We start from the raw sequence: 17,554 nt of genomic DNA, 5'->3' as shown, positions 1-17,554 counted from the left end.
CATCTTGGGTGCAGTTAGAAATGATATAGTGATAGCTAATAACTCAAGAATATGAAAAAATGTAGAAATTTGCAGTAAAGAAGAAGCAACCAAAGCATTAAATAATGAAATAATAAAATCCTTCAACATTGTTGGAGAGTACTGGAGGAGATAGAGACACACTGTAGAGTTTTAGAAGACATATTTCCAATGTGTATAATGTCTATAGGCTACTTTAGGAAGGGCATTTTTGGAAGAAGTTCTTAATGTTACCATGAATATTCATAACCTGGGTCTCAGTCTCATGAATCCCATTTCCACAACTCTCCTTATGATTCCGTTGTTTTCTCCATTCACGTATGATCCAGAGCTAATTCCACCAAAATTCTGACTCAGAAAGAAAAATAGCTTTAGAGAAATTCATTTTTTAATGAATTATAGATGTTAATCAAAGTCCTTAGTCTAGGCTTCTTTCTAAGAAAATTTCCTCCACATATATTCCTTCATAAAGGCAGACCATCAATAACCATGTATCCCTTAATGTCCCATCCACCAGCCACAGAGAGTTGAACAAATGGACACCTCAGAGCTTTCCTTTTGAGATCTGAAAAGAACTAAGCAAGTCTATCAAGGTGGAGGGGCTGTAGTTTCTGTAGACAAATCAAAATCAACATCCAACCAAGACTGTGGCATTTTGTAGGGTCAGAGACCATAGAGCAAAAAGAAGCTGATCACAAAGTAAAGTAGAACATTGACTAAGGTGAGCTGTCTTAAGTTCAGATCTGCTACAGCACCCTTCATTAAAGCCCAGTAGGTAATATTAGTCATAACACTTCAGATTGTAGCTCATATTCTTAGGGTTAGTTTTTTATTCCCTAATTTTTGGACTCAATAAGAATTATCTATTTTAAAACTATATCTCCGTTGTGTCTACTGCAATCAGAAAAATGATTAATTTTTGAAGAAAATAATCATGCAGCTTCTTTGTTGTTTGGTTTTTGTGGGGTTTTTTGTTTGTTTGTTTGTTTGCTTGTTTTTTTCAGAATGACTGGCTTTACTTGATTTGAAATGAGATGAGCCTTTTTAGAGTTTAGAGGCCTGCTGGGCTTTGGGGAGGGTTGAGGGGGGTGGGGCACTACAACAGAGGGCGTGCCACTTCAATCATAGCCAAAGCAGAGAATCCCCTGAGAGAAAGAACTAGAAGGAGACGCGAGCAGCACTTTCAGTGAGCTGTTTGTGTGTTTGTTTTTATTTTTCTGGAAGTAGATACGGAATCAAATTAGGAGCACATTGAGATGAAGATGCAAGCTCACTTTGAATACTAACAGAAATTGTTTTCTGTCTCAAAAGTCTCTAAAATTAGACTTTTGTTTCAATACCTTTTGTATCCTATCAGGATTCCATCCGTGAACCACAGGTTCCAGACAGCATTATGGTGCCTTGCATCACAGGCACAATTCTTTTCCTGTGTACTTGGAAGAGTTTCAGTTCCGCTTTCTGTACCTTTTCTCTGTGACATTGTAGATCACAATTTCTTCCATGACTCAAACTGACAGAAAAAGAGGTCACGGTGGAACAGAGACTGCTTTTGTGATTGAGTTACTCAGGATGATATTTTCTAGTACTATCCATTTGCCTAAGAACTTCATGAATTCATTGCTTTTAATAGCTGAGTAATTCTCAAGTTGTGTAAATGTACCACATTTTCTGTATCCATTCCTCTGTTGAAGGCCATTTGGGTTCTTTCCAGCTTCTGGCTATTATAAATAAGGCAGTATGAACACAGTGGATCATGTATCCTTATTAAATGTTGGAGCATCATCTGGAAATATGCCCAGGAGTGGTATAGCTGGGTCCTCAGGTAGCACTATATCCAATTTTCTGAAGAACTGCCAGACTGATTTCCAGAGTGGTTGTAGCAGTTTGTAATCCCACCAGCAATGGACAAATGTTCCTCTTTCTCCATATCCTCACCAGCATCTTTTTTTTTTTTTTTTTTTTTTTTGAGACAGGGTTTCTCTGTATAACCCGGGCTGTCCTGGAACTCACTTTGTAGACCAGGCTAGCCTTGGACACAAAATCTGCCTGCCTCTGTCTTCCGAGTGCTGGGATTAAAGGTGTGTGCCACCACGCCTGGCTCCTCACCAGCATCTCTTATCACCTGACTTTTTGATTTTTTTTCAAAAACAATTTTTATTAGATATTTTCTTCATTTACATTTCAAATGCAATCCCAAAAGTCCCCTATATCCTCCCCCCGCCCTGTTCCCCAACCCACCCACTCCCACTTCTTGGCCCTGGCATTCTCCTGTGCTGGGGCATATGATCTTCCCAAGACCAAGGGCCTCTCCTCCCAATGATGGCCGACTAGGCCATCTTCTGCTACATATGCAGCTAAAAGCATGAGCTCTGGGGGTACTGGTTAGTTCATATTGTTGTTCCTTCTATAGGGTTACAGACCCCTTCAGCTCCTCGGGTACTTTCTCTAGCTCCTCCATTGGGGGCCCTTTGTTCCATCCAATAGATGACTGTGAGCATCTGTTTCTATATTTCTCAGGCCATTCTGACTGGTGTGAGGTGGAATCTCAGGGTTGTTTTGATTTGCATTTCCCTGGTGACTAAGGATTTTGAACATTTCTTTAGGTGTTTCTCAGCCATTCAGTGTTCCTCAGTTGAGAAGTCTTTGCTTAGCTCTGTACACCATTTTAAAAATAGTGTTATTTGGTTCTCTGGAGTCTAACTTCATGGCATGCACTCACCGAAAAGTGGATATTAGCCCAGAATTCTGTTCGGGATACCCAAGATACAATTCACAGACCACATAAAGCTCAAGAAGAAGGAAGACCAAAGTGTGGAAACTTTGGTCCTTCTTAGAAGGGGGATCGAAAATACCCATGGGAGGAGATACAGACACGAAGTGTGGAGCAGAAACTGAAGGAAAGGCCATCTAGTGACTGCCCCACAGGGGATCCATCTCAAATACAACCACGAAACCCAGACACTATTGTGGATGCAAGCAAGTGCTTGCTAAAGAAGCCTGATATAGCTATCTCCTGAGGGACTCTACCAGTGCCTGACAATTACAGAAGTGAATGCTCACAGCCATCCATTGGACTGAGCACAGGGTCCCCAATGGAGGAGCTAGAGAAAAGACCCAAGGAGCTGAAGGGGTTTGTAACCCCGTAGGAGGAACAACAATATGAACTAAGCAGTACCCCCAGAGCTCCCAGGGACTAAACCACCAACCAAAGAGTGCACATGGAGGGACACAAGGCTCCAGCGGCATGTGTAGCAGAGGATGGCCTTGTGGGACATCAATGAGAGGAAATGCCCTTGGTCTTGTGAAGGTTCAATGCCCAGTGTAGGGGAATGCCAAGACAGGGAAGGAGGAGTGGGTGGGTTTGTGAGCGGGGGTTGGGGGTAGGGGTGGGGGTGGGGGATGGGATAGGGGAGTTTTCAGAAGGGAAATAAGGAAAGGGGATAACATTTGAAATGTAAATAAAGAAAATATCTAAAAATAAAATTAAAAAAAAAAAGAAGAAGAGACTGCATGTCTGAAGTGTAACACTTTAGAGCAAGGTTGAGTGGACAGTACCAAATCTTATATTTAAAAGCTAGCAACAAAGTGAATAAAGTTATCAAAGAAAAGGTCTAAGCATTTAAGGTATCTAGAATTGAATCTGAGACAAATAAGAACCAGTTATTTACATAGGAGAAGATGTTTGAATTTTGGACAGAATTAGTTTTTTTTTCTTGGATATTTTCTTTATTTACATTTCAAATGATATCCCCTTTCCTGGGATCGCCACACACCCCCAACCCTATCCCATCCCCCTCCCCTGCTTCTATGAGGGTGTTCTACCACCCACCCACCCACTCTTGTCTCCCTGCCCTCAAATTCCCCTACACTGGGGCATTGGTCCTTCACAGGACCAAGGGTCCTTCCTCCCACTGATGCCCGACAAGGCCATCCTCTGCTACATATGCGGCTGGAGCCAATGGCTTTCTTGCACAAGCCAAGGCTGAGTCCATCACTGTTTCCCTAGCAGAGAAGTTGGAAATAGATAGAATTGCCTATGAAAACCAGCAGCTTTGCTGCCAGGGTTCCAGGGAGGTGGGGTGGAGATTACCTTGGTGCCAAAAGCAAAAAACAAAGGACCAGTAGTATTTTCAAGAAGAGAAAAATTCTTAAGAAATGATTGAGGAAATTTGCTGTTTTGCCAGCTGAGACTAAAGTGCTCATTGGGCTCACAGACAGACTTAAGGAGTGTTACACCTTCAACTGGGAGCTACTACAAGTGAGAGACCAGTAGAGGAATGAATTTTGTATATATTCATGGTATGTACTCAGAGCTGCTTATAACTCAGAGTTACCCAAGAGTGCTGAGAAGGAAATAAAACCTAAAAGACATGAAAACTATCTTAACTTTGAATGTCCTCTTTAAGTCACATACATTTCTATTAGTTGAAAGTCAATTTTGCTAACTCACAGAATTTAGTACAGTCTTTGCCCAGTTATGAGTTGATTGCTAAATCATACAGGTGACTATTTAGAAAGCCAAAATTAATAAAACAGCTTTAATGAAACATTAGTGGTGGCTCATAAAGCAAGGGCTAGAGTCATACAGTCTAAGTCCAAACAAGTAACAGGAAAAATGCAATTGAGAGAAACTAAGAACTCAAGCAGTTAGAAATATCAGAGTTCAGAGTTGGTATAATGTATCATCTAAAGTATTTAACCAAAGTAGAGAACATGGAAAGAAACAAAAATGCAACCCACACTCCAGAAAAAAACAGTCAATAGATCCTGACTTTGAATAGGTTTATATTTTGGTATAATCAGGTAGAGAGTTTGGTATAGCACCAGGAAAATTGTTCAATGGTTGAAAGAAATCATGCATATATAATATAAAGAAATGCATAAAATATAGTAAATTGGCAGACTCCATAAAGAAAAAAGGAACAAATGGGGATTTTAGACTTTAAAAGCTCAACAACAAAAATAAAATTTGCACTAACGTCACTCAACTGCAGATTTCAAAGTAAAGAATTAATGAACATGATGACAGATCAAAGGGAAGTATCTAATTTTAGGTCCAGAATCTTGAGGACACTGTGGCCCAACACTATATGCAGGTAGAGACTACCTGGTCAACTCCAGGCCACTCTGGAAACTTTCTTGGGGTATCTCAAACCAAGTAAGTGAAAGACCTGTATGACAAGAACTTCAAGTCTTTGAAGACAGTAATTGAAGAAGATATCAGAAAATGGAAGATTTCCCATGCTCATGGATCAGTAGGATTAACATAGTACAAATCGCCATCCTACCAACACAATCTCCAACAAAATTTAAGAAGACTTCTTTACAGACCTTGAAAGAACAATACTCATATATAAAACAAAATCTGTTTCTGGGTGTCTCTACCTTGGGTGGATTCAGGTCAAAAGACTGATGATCTCCAGCCTTTTAAGTCTCTATCTCTATGCTGAAGCAGATGGATTCTAAAAACTAAACACTCTTGCTTATCCTGTGGCTGAACACTTCTTGCCTCCTCCTCCTCCTCCTCCTCCTCCTCCTCCTCCTCCTCCTCCTCCTCCTCCTCCTCCTCCTCCTCCTCCTCCTCCTCCTCCTCCTCTTCTTCTTCTTCTTCTTCTTCTTCTTCTTCTTCTTCTTCTTCCTTTTCTTCCCATTCTTCTTCTTGTTCTTCTTCTTGTTCCTCCTCCTCCTCCTCCTCCTCCTCCTCCTCCTCCTCCTCCTCCTCCTCCTCCTCCTCCTCCTCCTCCTCCTCCTCCTTCTTCTTCTTCTTCTTCTTCTTCTTCTTCTTCTTCTTCTTCTTCTTCTTCTTCTTCTTCTTCTTTTATAGCTCTCTATGCTTTCTCTCACTACTTGACTCTATCTTACTGTTCTGTGCTAAAACACTTAGCTCTTTACTACTGCTCTATGCTTCATTGAGTTAAGTTCTGAGGAAACTTAACTCTATCTCTCTATTATTTACTTTATAAAGCTTGGTGCTTAATACATGCTAGAAAACTTAATTGTAGATTACTTTATAATTCTTTGTGCTTGATAATTCTCTCTCTTAACCCTAAATTACTTTATTCTGAGGACAGAAGCTGCAGATCTCTAATGATCTTTAATTCATTAAACAGCAGGGTTATTTTGCAAAGGATTAATTGCTAGGGCTCCTTTCCCCACTGTCCAGAAGGCTCCCCTTTCTTGCTGGCCAAGCAGGAGGGAGATTTGGAGCAATGAACTTTTATTGAACCTGGAGAAAAGAGTCACACTACCAAAAGGAAAAACTTTTACAGAAAAGATATACATAAACACACATACATTTATATACACATTTATACACACACATTCATCACCACATACTTCTTTGTTGAGCTTAACAATCTGTCTCATCAACGTACATACTTACATATACCTCTATACTTGCATATGATATACATATATCATATGTATATATCATATATACATATCATATATATATATATATATATATATCATATGTATACATATATCATGTGTGTGTGTGTGTGTGTGTGTGTGTGTGTGTGTGTGTGTATGAGGCAAAAGTCCAAGTGCCAACACAGTAAGAAGACACTCATTCTGGATGAAAAAGAAAACGCTTCTACACTTTTATGGCTAAATGATTAAAATAAACCTGTCCTGTTGTCAGAAAACCTGTCTGCTGCCTTCTGCTCTCTCTGCAGGTCCTTCTCTTCCCTCCTCATCCCTGTTATATTTTTCTATGTTCTGCTGTCCTTTCTACTCTGCTTTTCCTCTATTCTCCTTCTACATCCTTAATTCTGTACTCTTCTCTGTTTCTTCTCATCTGCTCAGCTCCTCATCTCTGTAATGCTTCTATCCTCTTCTCCTGCCTCCTTAATGTCATAATTCCTAGATTTTTTGTATCTTTTCAGGAGAATAGATCACATGATATTCCAAAAATTCACAATAAATTCAAACATAAATTTGAATCATAAATTGAACAAGAAGTCACAACAGATGTTTACATGTGTTTCTATTAAGACTGGTTATATAACTAGACATTCAGTATCTGTCACTAGCTCCACAGTTTCATTGACAGTCTAAAACTACATTTCTTATAGCATTGAAGTTTTGTATAATAAACCAAGTCAGTATTTTATCTTCTGTCCTTGCATCTGCAATATATCCTTCCACTCCTTTGATGAGCCTTAGTTAATGGTTTTATGGCCTAAAGGAATGTATTCCTAAATTGTAAATCTGTATCAATGCCTGCTTTCTATCTCAGAGCAATTAACTTGAAGACTGGCAGAGTTCTAATTGCAGTTTTTATATCACAGAGGGCTCTAATTGCAGTCCTTATTATAAAGAACTCAATAATTGCTAGTACGAACTTAGGAATTCTTATAGAATTATCGTTAGGAATTAAGAAATTATCTATTTTTCTATATGGCATCACTACCAGACAGTGCACCTTTGTTGATGTACAGAAAATCTACCTAATAGGGGGGACTAATATCGAGGGATTGTTATGCTAATTTAATAATGACAGGAAAGGCATATCAACAGCAAGAATCAATCCTGAGGTTACTCTCTTAGGGCCTGCCTCCAGAGCTCATCCTTTGAAGTCTATGCAAAACAGTGAACATCTCAGAAAAGTCATCTGCTAGTCTTAGCCACTCTTAGATGGCTTCTGGCAATCCAGGACTACGAAAATAATTGTGAAGAGTAAAAGAACTTCCAGAGGTGTCACCCTTCTTGATTTCAAGCTGTACCAAGAGCCTTAGTAGTAGAAATCACATGGTATTTGCATAAAACTGACATGTTGGTCAATGAAATTGAATTGAAAATCTACATGTTATTTCATACACCTGTAAACAACCTGGATTTTTATAAAGAAGTCAGATAAACACAATGAAAAAAAAAAAAAGAAAGAAAGCATCTTCAGCAAATGGTGCTGTTCTAACTGGATGTTGCCATGTAGAAGAATACAAATAGATCCATACTTATTACCCTGGACAACACTCAAATACAAGTGGATCAAACACCTCAACATAGAACCAGATACATTTGAACCTGATCAATGAGAAAGTGGGGAACAGCCTTGGATGCATTGGCACAGGAGACAACTTCCTGTACAGAACATAAATAGAGCAGGCACTAAGATCAACAAATAATAGCTGGAACATCATGAGACTAAAACGCTTCTGTAAGGCAAAGAATACTCTCAATGGGACAAAGTCATAACCTACAGAATGGGAAAACATTTTCACCAACTCCATGTCTGACAGATGCCGTATATCCAAAATATATAAAGGGCTCAAGAATGTAGACTTCAACAAACCAAATAATCCAATTAAAAAATGGAGGTACAGATCTAAACAGAGAATTCGCAACAGATGAGCCTCAAATGGCTGAGAAACACTTAAAGAAATGTTCAACACCCTTAGCCATTAGGAAAATGCAAGTCACAACTCCTCTGAGATTCTATCTTAATCTTCCATAATGGCTGAGAACAATAGCATGTGTGACAGCTCATGCTGCTGAGGCTATGAAGCAAGGGAATGTTCCTCCAATCCTGTTGAGAGTATAAACTTGTACAACCTTCTAGAAATCAATGTGGAGGTTCCTCAGAAAACTGGAAAACAGTCTACTTCAAGATATACCACTCTTGGGCAAATACCCAAAGGATACTTTATCATAGTATCCACAAAGATACCTGCTCAACTATGTTCATAGTGGTTTGATTCATAATAACCTGAAAGTGCAAACAACCTAGATGTCCCTGAATAGAAGAATATATTAAGAAATTGTGGTGTTTTACACAATAGGGTATTATTTGTCTCTTTTTAAAAATGACATTACAAAATTTGCAGGCAAATGGATGGAACTAGAAAAAAATCCTGAATGACATAACCCAAACTTAGGAAGACAAACATGGTATGTTCTTACTTATAAATAAATATTAGCTGTTAAATAAAGGATAGCCATGCTACTACAATCCACAGACCCAGAAAGGCTGAGTAACAAGGAGAGTTCTATGGGGGATGTGTGGATCTCCCTGGGAAAGGGAACTAGAATAGATTTTATAGTTGGACTAAAGGCCGGTGGGAATGGGAGCAAGAGGGATTTCGTTGAGGTGTGATGGAGGGAGAGAGTCTGGAGAGAGGCGACTGGAATTGCAGCCTATTTGCCAGCGATGTGGAAGCCTAGAGCCCTAGAAACTTCTGAGATGTTATGATGGTGATTCTAGCAAAGACTCATAGTAATGGAAGATACAGAGCCTGAACTAGCCATTTTCTGTAACCAGGCAAGGTTTCCAGTAGTGGGACTGGGACACTGACCCAGCCACAAAACCTTCATCCTACAATCTGTACAATCTGTCCTGCCTGTAAGATGTTCTTGGGAGCTGGTGGCAATGTCCAACCAATAAGTGGTCTGATTTGAGGCCGGCCATGAGAGGGAGCTTGCTAATTTCTCCACTGTTATGGATCCTTGGCTGTCAGTCTTCCAGTTCATAGTTACATTAAGTTATAGAAGCATCTTTCCTCACTTCTTGCCCAGTTCAAATGCTTTTAGGGATCCTTCACTGTATTTCAGGCAGTCAGAACTGTGTGATCTGAACTTAGTTGTATGTTCACTCTTCTAAAATACCTATAAATCAATATAATTGCAGTAGAATTTGTCAAAGAAAGCATCCTTAAGAGATAAAAAGCAGACAAGAAAAGCAAAAAGAAACAAAGGCATAATAAGTCTCACATGAACAAAACTAACTAAAGCAGATAAAAACAAGAGCCAAAATGTCAATGGCCATGGAAAGAAATAGTGTCTATGGGCAGTAAAATGCAGGGCCAGTTTTCCTCTCAGACTTTGTCTCTGTGAGAGTTTATTATGATGAGGGTTTATCAAACACAACAGCCAGAAAAATAAAAGAAAGGTTGGAGACCTAGAATTTGAGACACCACCAAAATATCCTACCTACTGTTCCAAACAGTGGTTAACAAATACATCTTAAGTTGTGTTTTAAGATCACAGCACTTGAGATATGTGGTATGATTGATTGTTCTTTCTTTATATTCTAATAGTTAATGAGATCTGAGGAAACACAATCAGTTATTTTCTATAACTTGGTCAGAGAAGAGGGATCGGTATGCTGGGCTGCTTGTGGTCCTTTTCGCCCTGCCCTTTCTCATTTATTAGTGTTACTGCTGTTTATTTTGTGATGTTGGAGGATCAAACCAAGAGCCTTGCACATGATAGGACTGCAGTCTCCCTCAGAGCTACTTCTTTGGCTCCTTTCTACCATTTTCTACTATGATACAGGATTCAGAGGAAGAGCCTGAATCTGAAGTTTCTTAGTTACTTTTAATCCTTTTATAGTAAATACTTAAGAGTTCCCAGACTTTGTGGAAACATAGTAACACAGTAGACTCAGCTGGTCTCAAACACCTTGCCTCACCTTGCTTTCATTCTTAAAGCTGACAGTCCCCAAGGACGATCCCCCAACTGGGTATCAAATTCCAATTAATTATCTAATTAATTATCTAATTGTGAAGTCATATACACAAGCAAAAGTACACAGACTGGGGAGGTTGTGTTTACATATCTGTGCATTAATGCATATATGAAAAGAAAAGTCCATAAATGTGAGAGGGAACAAGGCAGAAAACAAGGAAGAGGTGGGGGTCTGAAAAGTAAGGGGTGAATGACATAATTACCTTTTAGTTAAAAATTAAGAAATATATTAAAATATGAACTACAAATCTGAATAGAAAGTTCACAAAAGAAAAAATACAATGGCTAACAGTGCACATGGTATATATTTTATATTAATATATACTTATTTTAATACCATTTCTAGTAGACAACAGACTAATCTTTTACTATATGTTCACTTAATATTTACTTCACTTTAGAATTACATCTATACTAAATATTCCAAACTCCGATTCTTGGTGTTTAGTCTGCATACAAAATAAGTATATCTTTGGTTTAGCAAAAGTAGCTATTCATCCTGTCTTTAGAAATTGGCTTATCTGATTTACTTCCCATCAATGGTTTTCACGTGGCAGGTGTTGAGTGGGATACAGAAGGTGAAATGTTCCTGAGGGAAAGAAGACAGGCAATTGGAAATAAAATACAGGCAAAATCCTCCAGATTATTTTTGTGGTGACAGAGATGCTAGAAACAGTTGGCAGGCTGGTGGACAGTCAAGGATGGGACCTAGAAAGACTGCAGGAGCCTTCTGAAAGGCAGCCTCAAGGAGAGCTCCCATCTTTGTAGTTTTGACATGCGATGACCTTATCAACAAAGTTTGATGACAATAATAGCAGTAGGCAGGCGAGTAAACAGTAATTGTAAACTCAGGTGGGTGGCGCGGTGCCTTTTCCTCTTCATGAAAAGGTCCCTGTGGTGTTTCGCTCTGTGAAGTCAGTAAAATTGACCTATTCGGGGCTTTTCTAACTTTAACAAGTGTGATTTAGTCACACTGTTCTGAATTCTTGTTCCTTTCCATATACTTCCTTGGGGAGAAGAGAAGAATGGAACAGCTAAATGGGAAAAGGTTTATCCTTAACTACCGCGTCTACTCTCTCCTCTCATCATCAAAGAACCACACACTGTCCTGCCAAACAATTGAACAGAAGGAAGCAGATGCCCGTCTCCAACTCCTTGTAGGATCAGGGGTGGATTGAACAACGGTGGAGATTTGCAGACAGTTATTGTCTTTGTCTCTGAGTGTTTGTTTACTTAAGAGCTTTAGTTTTTCTTCTGCAATGAAATATGCAGACCAGATGAGCGACTGATAGGTAGCATGAACTTTTATTAGTATGTGCTTTCTTTGATCATATTTTACTTTCCTACTGTGTGACCTAAAGTTACTACTGTGTGACCTGCAGTAACTTCCTAAAGCGGGTAAGGTGGAGGAAGAGAGGATTACCTGGTGAGGGTCAGGCCATCGTTACTAACATAGAGTTGCTTGATGGCGGAGGAAGGAAATCTGGACATCAAATGACTTTTATTATTGTTTTTAAGTTCTCTGCCAGTAGTCCGACTCTTTACAGCCTGTACCTGGGACAAACAATATTCTTAGAAGAGGAGACAGCAAACATAGTGTGGCCCAAGAAAACAGACAATTATTATAGTCCTATGTACACATGAATGTACACAAGATATGGTTACATTAAAATAGGGCCTAGAACTTTGCATCTGTAACTGACGTGTATGCAAGATGTATGGACAAGAATAAAGTTTGTTTTAAAAAGAATAAGAATTGTGAATTGAACTAAACTGTATATGTGTAGTTATAAATTAAATGTGTTTACACACACACATACACACAAACATACACACACACACACACACACACACATACACACACACACATGTACACATTATGGGAGCTAAGTAAGAGGTGTGAACTCAGTATAACCTCAGTTCCTTATGATGAAGCAGTGTGTTTCATCCCTCTGCGATTCATTTTCTCTCAGCAAACCCAAGCTAATACTCAGGGAAACACTGTAAGGGCTCAGTGAACTGATGCACATGACACATGACACAGTTTGCCTGGCTCAAGTCTGTCTAGTACTTATGGGCTGTTACTACTATGTTAAACATCTTCCATTCTAGAGAGTTTTACTGTTTCATATGCATATGTTCTATTTACTTTTGCTGGGTTTCTTCACACTTGGCTGCTCATAAAGGACCATAGGGGAAAATATATAAACCTAACTTTGCACTACTTCGCTTAAATATCTATGTGCTTGGCAACTTTGAGGAGCACTTTAACATCGCAGCATACCATATATAGGATGGCACTTTCAAGAGCACTTACGTGGTTTGGATGTTTCCTCAATACCAACTGGTTCAATCCTTGAAAACACTTACAGGGATGAGGAGACAAACACAGAACATAAATAGGGAGATGCATTCTCCAGAAAAAGACCCAAATAAGCCCTAGAGTCAGGGAGTACATTTTACAGTTTTCTAGGTATGGGGGGTTTTACCCAGGATTCTGTGCTCCCGCGCACAGTTGTGTGCACATGATAGCATGTACAAGGACACATGTGATCCTCATGAGGATGAAACTGTCCGGGGTCTGGATGCTTACTTACATCAAGAGACTAACCAGGTCAGGTTAGACTATTTTGTTTAATGGGCTTCTTTGCCCTGTTGTCCGCTGTGGTACAGATGCTATTACTAGGTGGTGATTGCTGAATCCTTCTCTACCACCAAAGCTAGGGGACAATGAATCATAATTCACATTTCATTAAATGCAGATGTAATGCAGGAGGCATTATTTCATTGGCTAGACTGTCTCTTCTTTAATCTTAAATCACTGTGTCATTTTCCCAGTCCTCCTCGGGCCTTTTTCTGTGTCTTTGTTTGGCAAGACTTCCTCTTGTTTAGGCCCCTCTCCTTCACTCCTCCAGGGAGAAAAACAAAACAAGAATAAAACCCTCTTTAGTATCATAAAATAAATCTCAAAAGCAAATGTATCCCCCAGAGAGCCCAATAATGCCTTACTTCAGGGATCCATTTTCTCTCTGCCGCATAGAGCTCTCCAAACCTTTTGGCTTAGCACTGTCCTTCTTCACATTGCCACCTGCAAAGCCCTGTGCATCTTTAGTGCCAAGAAGCAGAAGATTTCCTAACAAGAGTAATTGCAATAGGATTTAATTATGTTGTCTGCAGCATAGGGCCAGTAACCTTAATGATAATGTTACAATAGAGAGCTCTAGAAATGGGTTCCGTAGGTAAAAATCGGAGCCCTATGTCTGTAATGCACACTTTAATAGCCACCGAAAGCCAGGTGCCATCAGAGTGCACCCAGCATCTATAAGACACTGAACATTAAGCAAGCTCTGCAAACTCCCAAGGCTTGAAGGGTGTCATCATGTTACAGTCACTTAGAAAACTGAATGATGATCTATCAGACATGTTTTAAGAAATACACAGTTAAAGAAAGGGTTATGATTTACAAATAACAAGAGCATTCTAAGTTTTGAACAAATCACGATAGATATAGGAGTGAAACAGAGCCCTGAGTTTAGAGAATAAAATAGATTAAAAAAAAATACTGAATCTTTTGTTAGCTGCTCCAAAATTGGTATTTGCATAATATAAAGTAGATCAGAAGGTAGCCCTTGTAGGCTTTCTAAATGTTATTTAAGGGCAAAATCTATGCATTTAATAATACTGCTTAATTCAGCTATTTCTTTAAAAAGAAAGAAACAAAAAAAAAAGAAAATAGAGGAAAAAGAAAATGTTGTAAATGTTCACTCATCAGCTTCCGTAGTACGCTTTTTGAATAACATGGAAATAGTATTAATGGTATATTAGGACTTCCATAATGCTTTTTATTTGAAAATCCCTGAAGCCATTGCAAACATTAATAACATGAACAAAAGTCCTAATAATAATACTCACTGTTCTCAAGCAGAAAAGATTACGAACCTCATTTTGTAGATGCCGAGGTTTAGTCACAAATAGGCTAAGGAAATTGCCTCTGACTACAGAGGCAGTCACCAGCCGAGCTGGCAATAGAAATCAATGCCTTTTGATTCCTGCATCCCCATTCCAGACAATGTACCATTTCCTATAGAAGCAAGAAGCTTTCTATCTGTACTTCCAAATGTAACATTTGACTTCAAAAGACTCTCTGAGACTTTCTAAACCTCCCTTCTCTCTTCTCTCAGTGCCTGCCCAGCACCTTTGTACCTTAAAATCAGACTCCATACCTAAATTGCATTTCCCTTATAATAGGGCCGTTTTGCTCATCCAGATTGGTAAATTATATTTTTAGTAATCTCACTTCAGTTAGTACGGCCATATAAATACTCAGAGCTGCCTTGTAGTGACCATTGTATTCCCTTATGTGATGTGGGAAATGTCACTCTACTCCTAAGTGTCGAGGGGTCTAGTCAGAAGGTCAGTGCATATGTTTGTTTCAGCGGTGGATATGAATTTAGTAATGGGTGACTTGGGTGTGGTCAAGCTTACCTGTTCATGCTGGAATCTGCAAACATTTGAATGAAAGTAGGAGTATTTGCTTGCTTCTCTCCACCCCTAGATTTGGACTCTTTATTGAACATAAAACTAAATGATATATTTAAAATATTGTTTCCCTATACTTGGTAAATATTTGTCTTAACTCTGTTTTGTGTTTGACTCCATGTCAACTAAGTACTTGGTCTCTTGGAGTCCTTGAGGACGTAGTACTCAGACCCACCGGTTTCCTCTCTGGTTGTGCAGCTTAATCAATTCCACTCGTCCTGTAGAACTGCTATAGAGAGGTAGGGGAGCTTCCTGGCCTCACTCGAGAAAGCAATGTTCGCTGCCTGTTCATATTTTTCTTAAAGCCCCATCTCTGGCCAGTCAGACTCAGTGCTGCATGAGAACTCCTCTACAGAATCTCCCAAACAAGGTGAAAAAAAATCATTAGTAGTCCAGTTTCAATCTTCTGCACAGCTCAGGCAACAATAAATGAGTAATTTGCCGCCCTTCGCTTTGGCAACCCGAGGCCTAATGATTACCCAGGGACAGGATAATGGGACCATAGTGATTACACTATGTTTTTCTAACCACTTTCAAGGCCTTTGCTTTCAGACCTGCCCTAATGAAAAGAAAGCTCTGAAATTGGGCCAGGTTTTTATTAAAAATATTCTGACAGGCTCTGCTTAGATAAATGTATTCACTTCTCAGATTTGAACCTTCTTCTGATTTGGAAGGCACAGGCTTGAGAGTAGATTTGATTGCCTGAACACTCTGATAATGAGGAAATGAGATGTTGGTTAATTCCATAAGCTACTGGAACGACTTATTTAAAGAAGACGCGATGATAACCTGTCTCTAGGATTTAGACAGTGAACTGGTTCAGTAAAAACTATGCAGAACTAGGAGTCAGAAAACCTCAAGAATCTCATTTTTTTTTTGCTTATGCTATAAGATTATAATGTGATCTGATGAATAGGAACTAATCCTCTGAGTTTCATGGTTACTGTAGGCAGCTGTCAGTCATTTTCTAGGTAAGATGATGATGGTGAGAGATGATAGTGGGTACATACAAATACATACAGAGGTACTATTAAGTACAGGTAGATGTGTGTATGACTAGTTAATTTTGAATATTATTCATGTTCTTTATTTATTCTGTGTATTGTGTGCAGATGGGTGTGTGGTTGTATAAACATGTTTATATGAATGTAGGAGCTAGAGAAGGTTGTCTGGAATTTTCCTCCATCACTTTATCTTGTCTCTGTCCACTCATGCTAATGTTATAGGCACACATTGCCATGACTGGCTTTGCATGTTGTTGTTAGAAATTGGAACCAGAATTGTAGGTATAGGGCTTATAGAGAAACACTCTGGTCCATTGAATCATCTTCATAAGCTCTCTCTCTTTCTCTCTCTCTCTCTCTCTCTCTCTCTCTCTCTCTCTCTCTCTCTCTCTCTCCCTCCCTCTCCCCTCCCCTCCCCCTCCTCCTTCCTCTCCCCCACTCAGTATAATGTATCCTGGGTTGGAATCCCTGTGTAGGAAGAAATTATCTTGAATTTTTCATCCTCTTGCCTATATCTAATATTGGGATTGCAGGTTTGTATCAACATGTGTTGTTTTAGCTGGTTCTCAGATTCAAACCCAACGCTTCATGCATGATAGGTAAGCACCCTACCAACCGAGTTTTCAACCTAGCCCCACCATTTAAATTCTATGTGAAGATCATGTTTACAGCATTCTGTCAGTTTCTAAGCAATTCTGCAAGTCCTACAAGAGCTATCGCTTTTCTTAAATAGCATTATGCACCATAATTACTCTGAGGCATTCAGTGTTTACCTGGGGAAAGATTAGTAAGCAAACTCAAATGAATGCTAGTTCTGTGTCCTCCTGACTCATTGCGTGCATAGTGGCAGAACATGTTTGTATGTATAATTAATCTATTTTTAAAATAATATATTTCTTATGGTATCTGGCTTAGATAAGGTCTGTAAGCCACCAAACATAGAATATCTTCAACTCCATGGAGGACTAAAACATCTCTGCTGGTCAAAGCTCTGACACTATTCTTAGAAACACAAGCAAAGAGAGATTTGAAATTGTGAAGACAAAGCAAGGAGGAGCACATGTTGATGAAGTGGCCACAATAGGAGATGAAATGCAGCCATACATGTGGCTTGGGAGCAGAACAGGATGAATGCAATAACCAGTAGTGTGACCTGAGTTCTGGGGTCACACAAAGCAAAAGGTAGCCATTTGTTAGTAAACAGCCCTTGAGGAGCCCAGCGAGAGGCTCTGGGTAGGAACACAACATTGAGAGTTGGCCATCATAGGTGTGAATAGCATGGGCTCAGGGTCACAGATCACAGCTGAGTCCACTATGCAAAGTGGGCAGTATTGGGAGAGATAAGAGTTATAAGAATTGATTCAGAAAGTTACAAAACAGGTGTGATAAATATATGAAGCAGACAATGGAGTTGACTACCCCATGTTTTAGAACACTCAAGAGTCTGCGGCTCCAGGAGGTCTGATAAAGCCAGTTTGTCAGCATATGTTGGCAAATAACGTTTCTATAATGCTTGAGAAAATATA

The sequence above is a fragment of the Mus musculus genome, chromosome 12 (assembly GCF_000001635.26).
Source record: "Mus musculus strain C57BL/6J chromosome 12, GRCm38.p6 C57BL/6J".
NCBI lineage: Eukaryota > Metazoa > Chordata > Mammalia > Rodentia > Muridae > Mus > Mus musculus.
The sequence above is the reverse complement of the archived record's forward strand: the minus strand, read 5'-3'. Positions refer to the sequence as shown.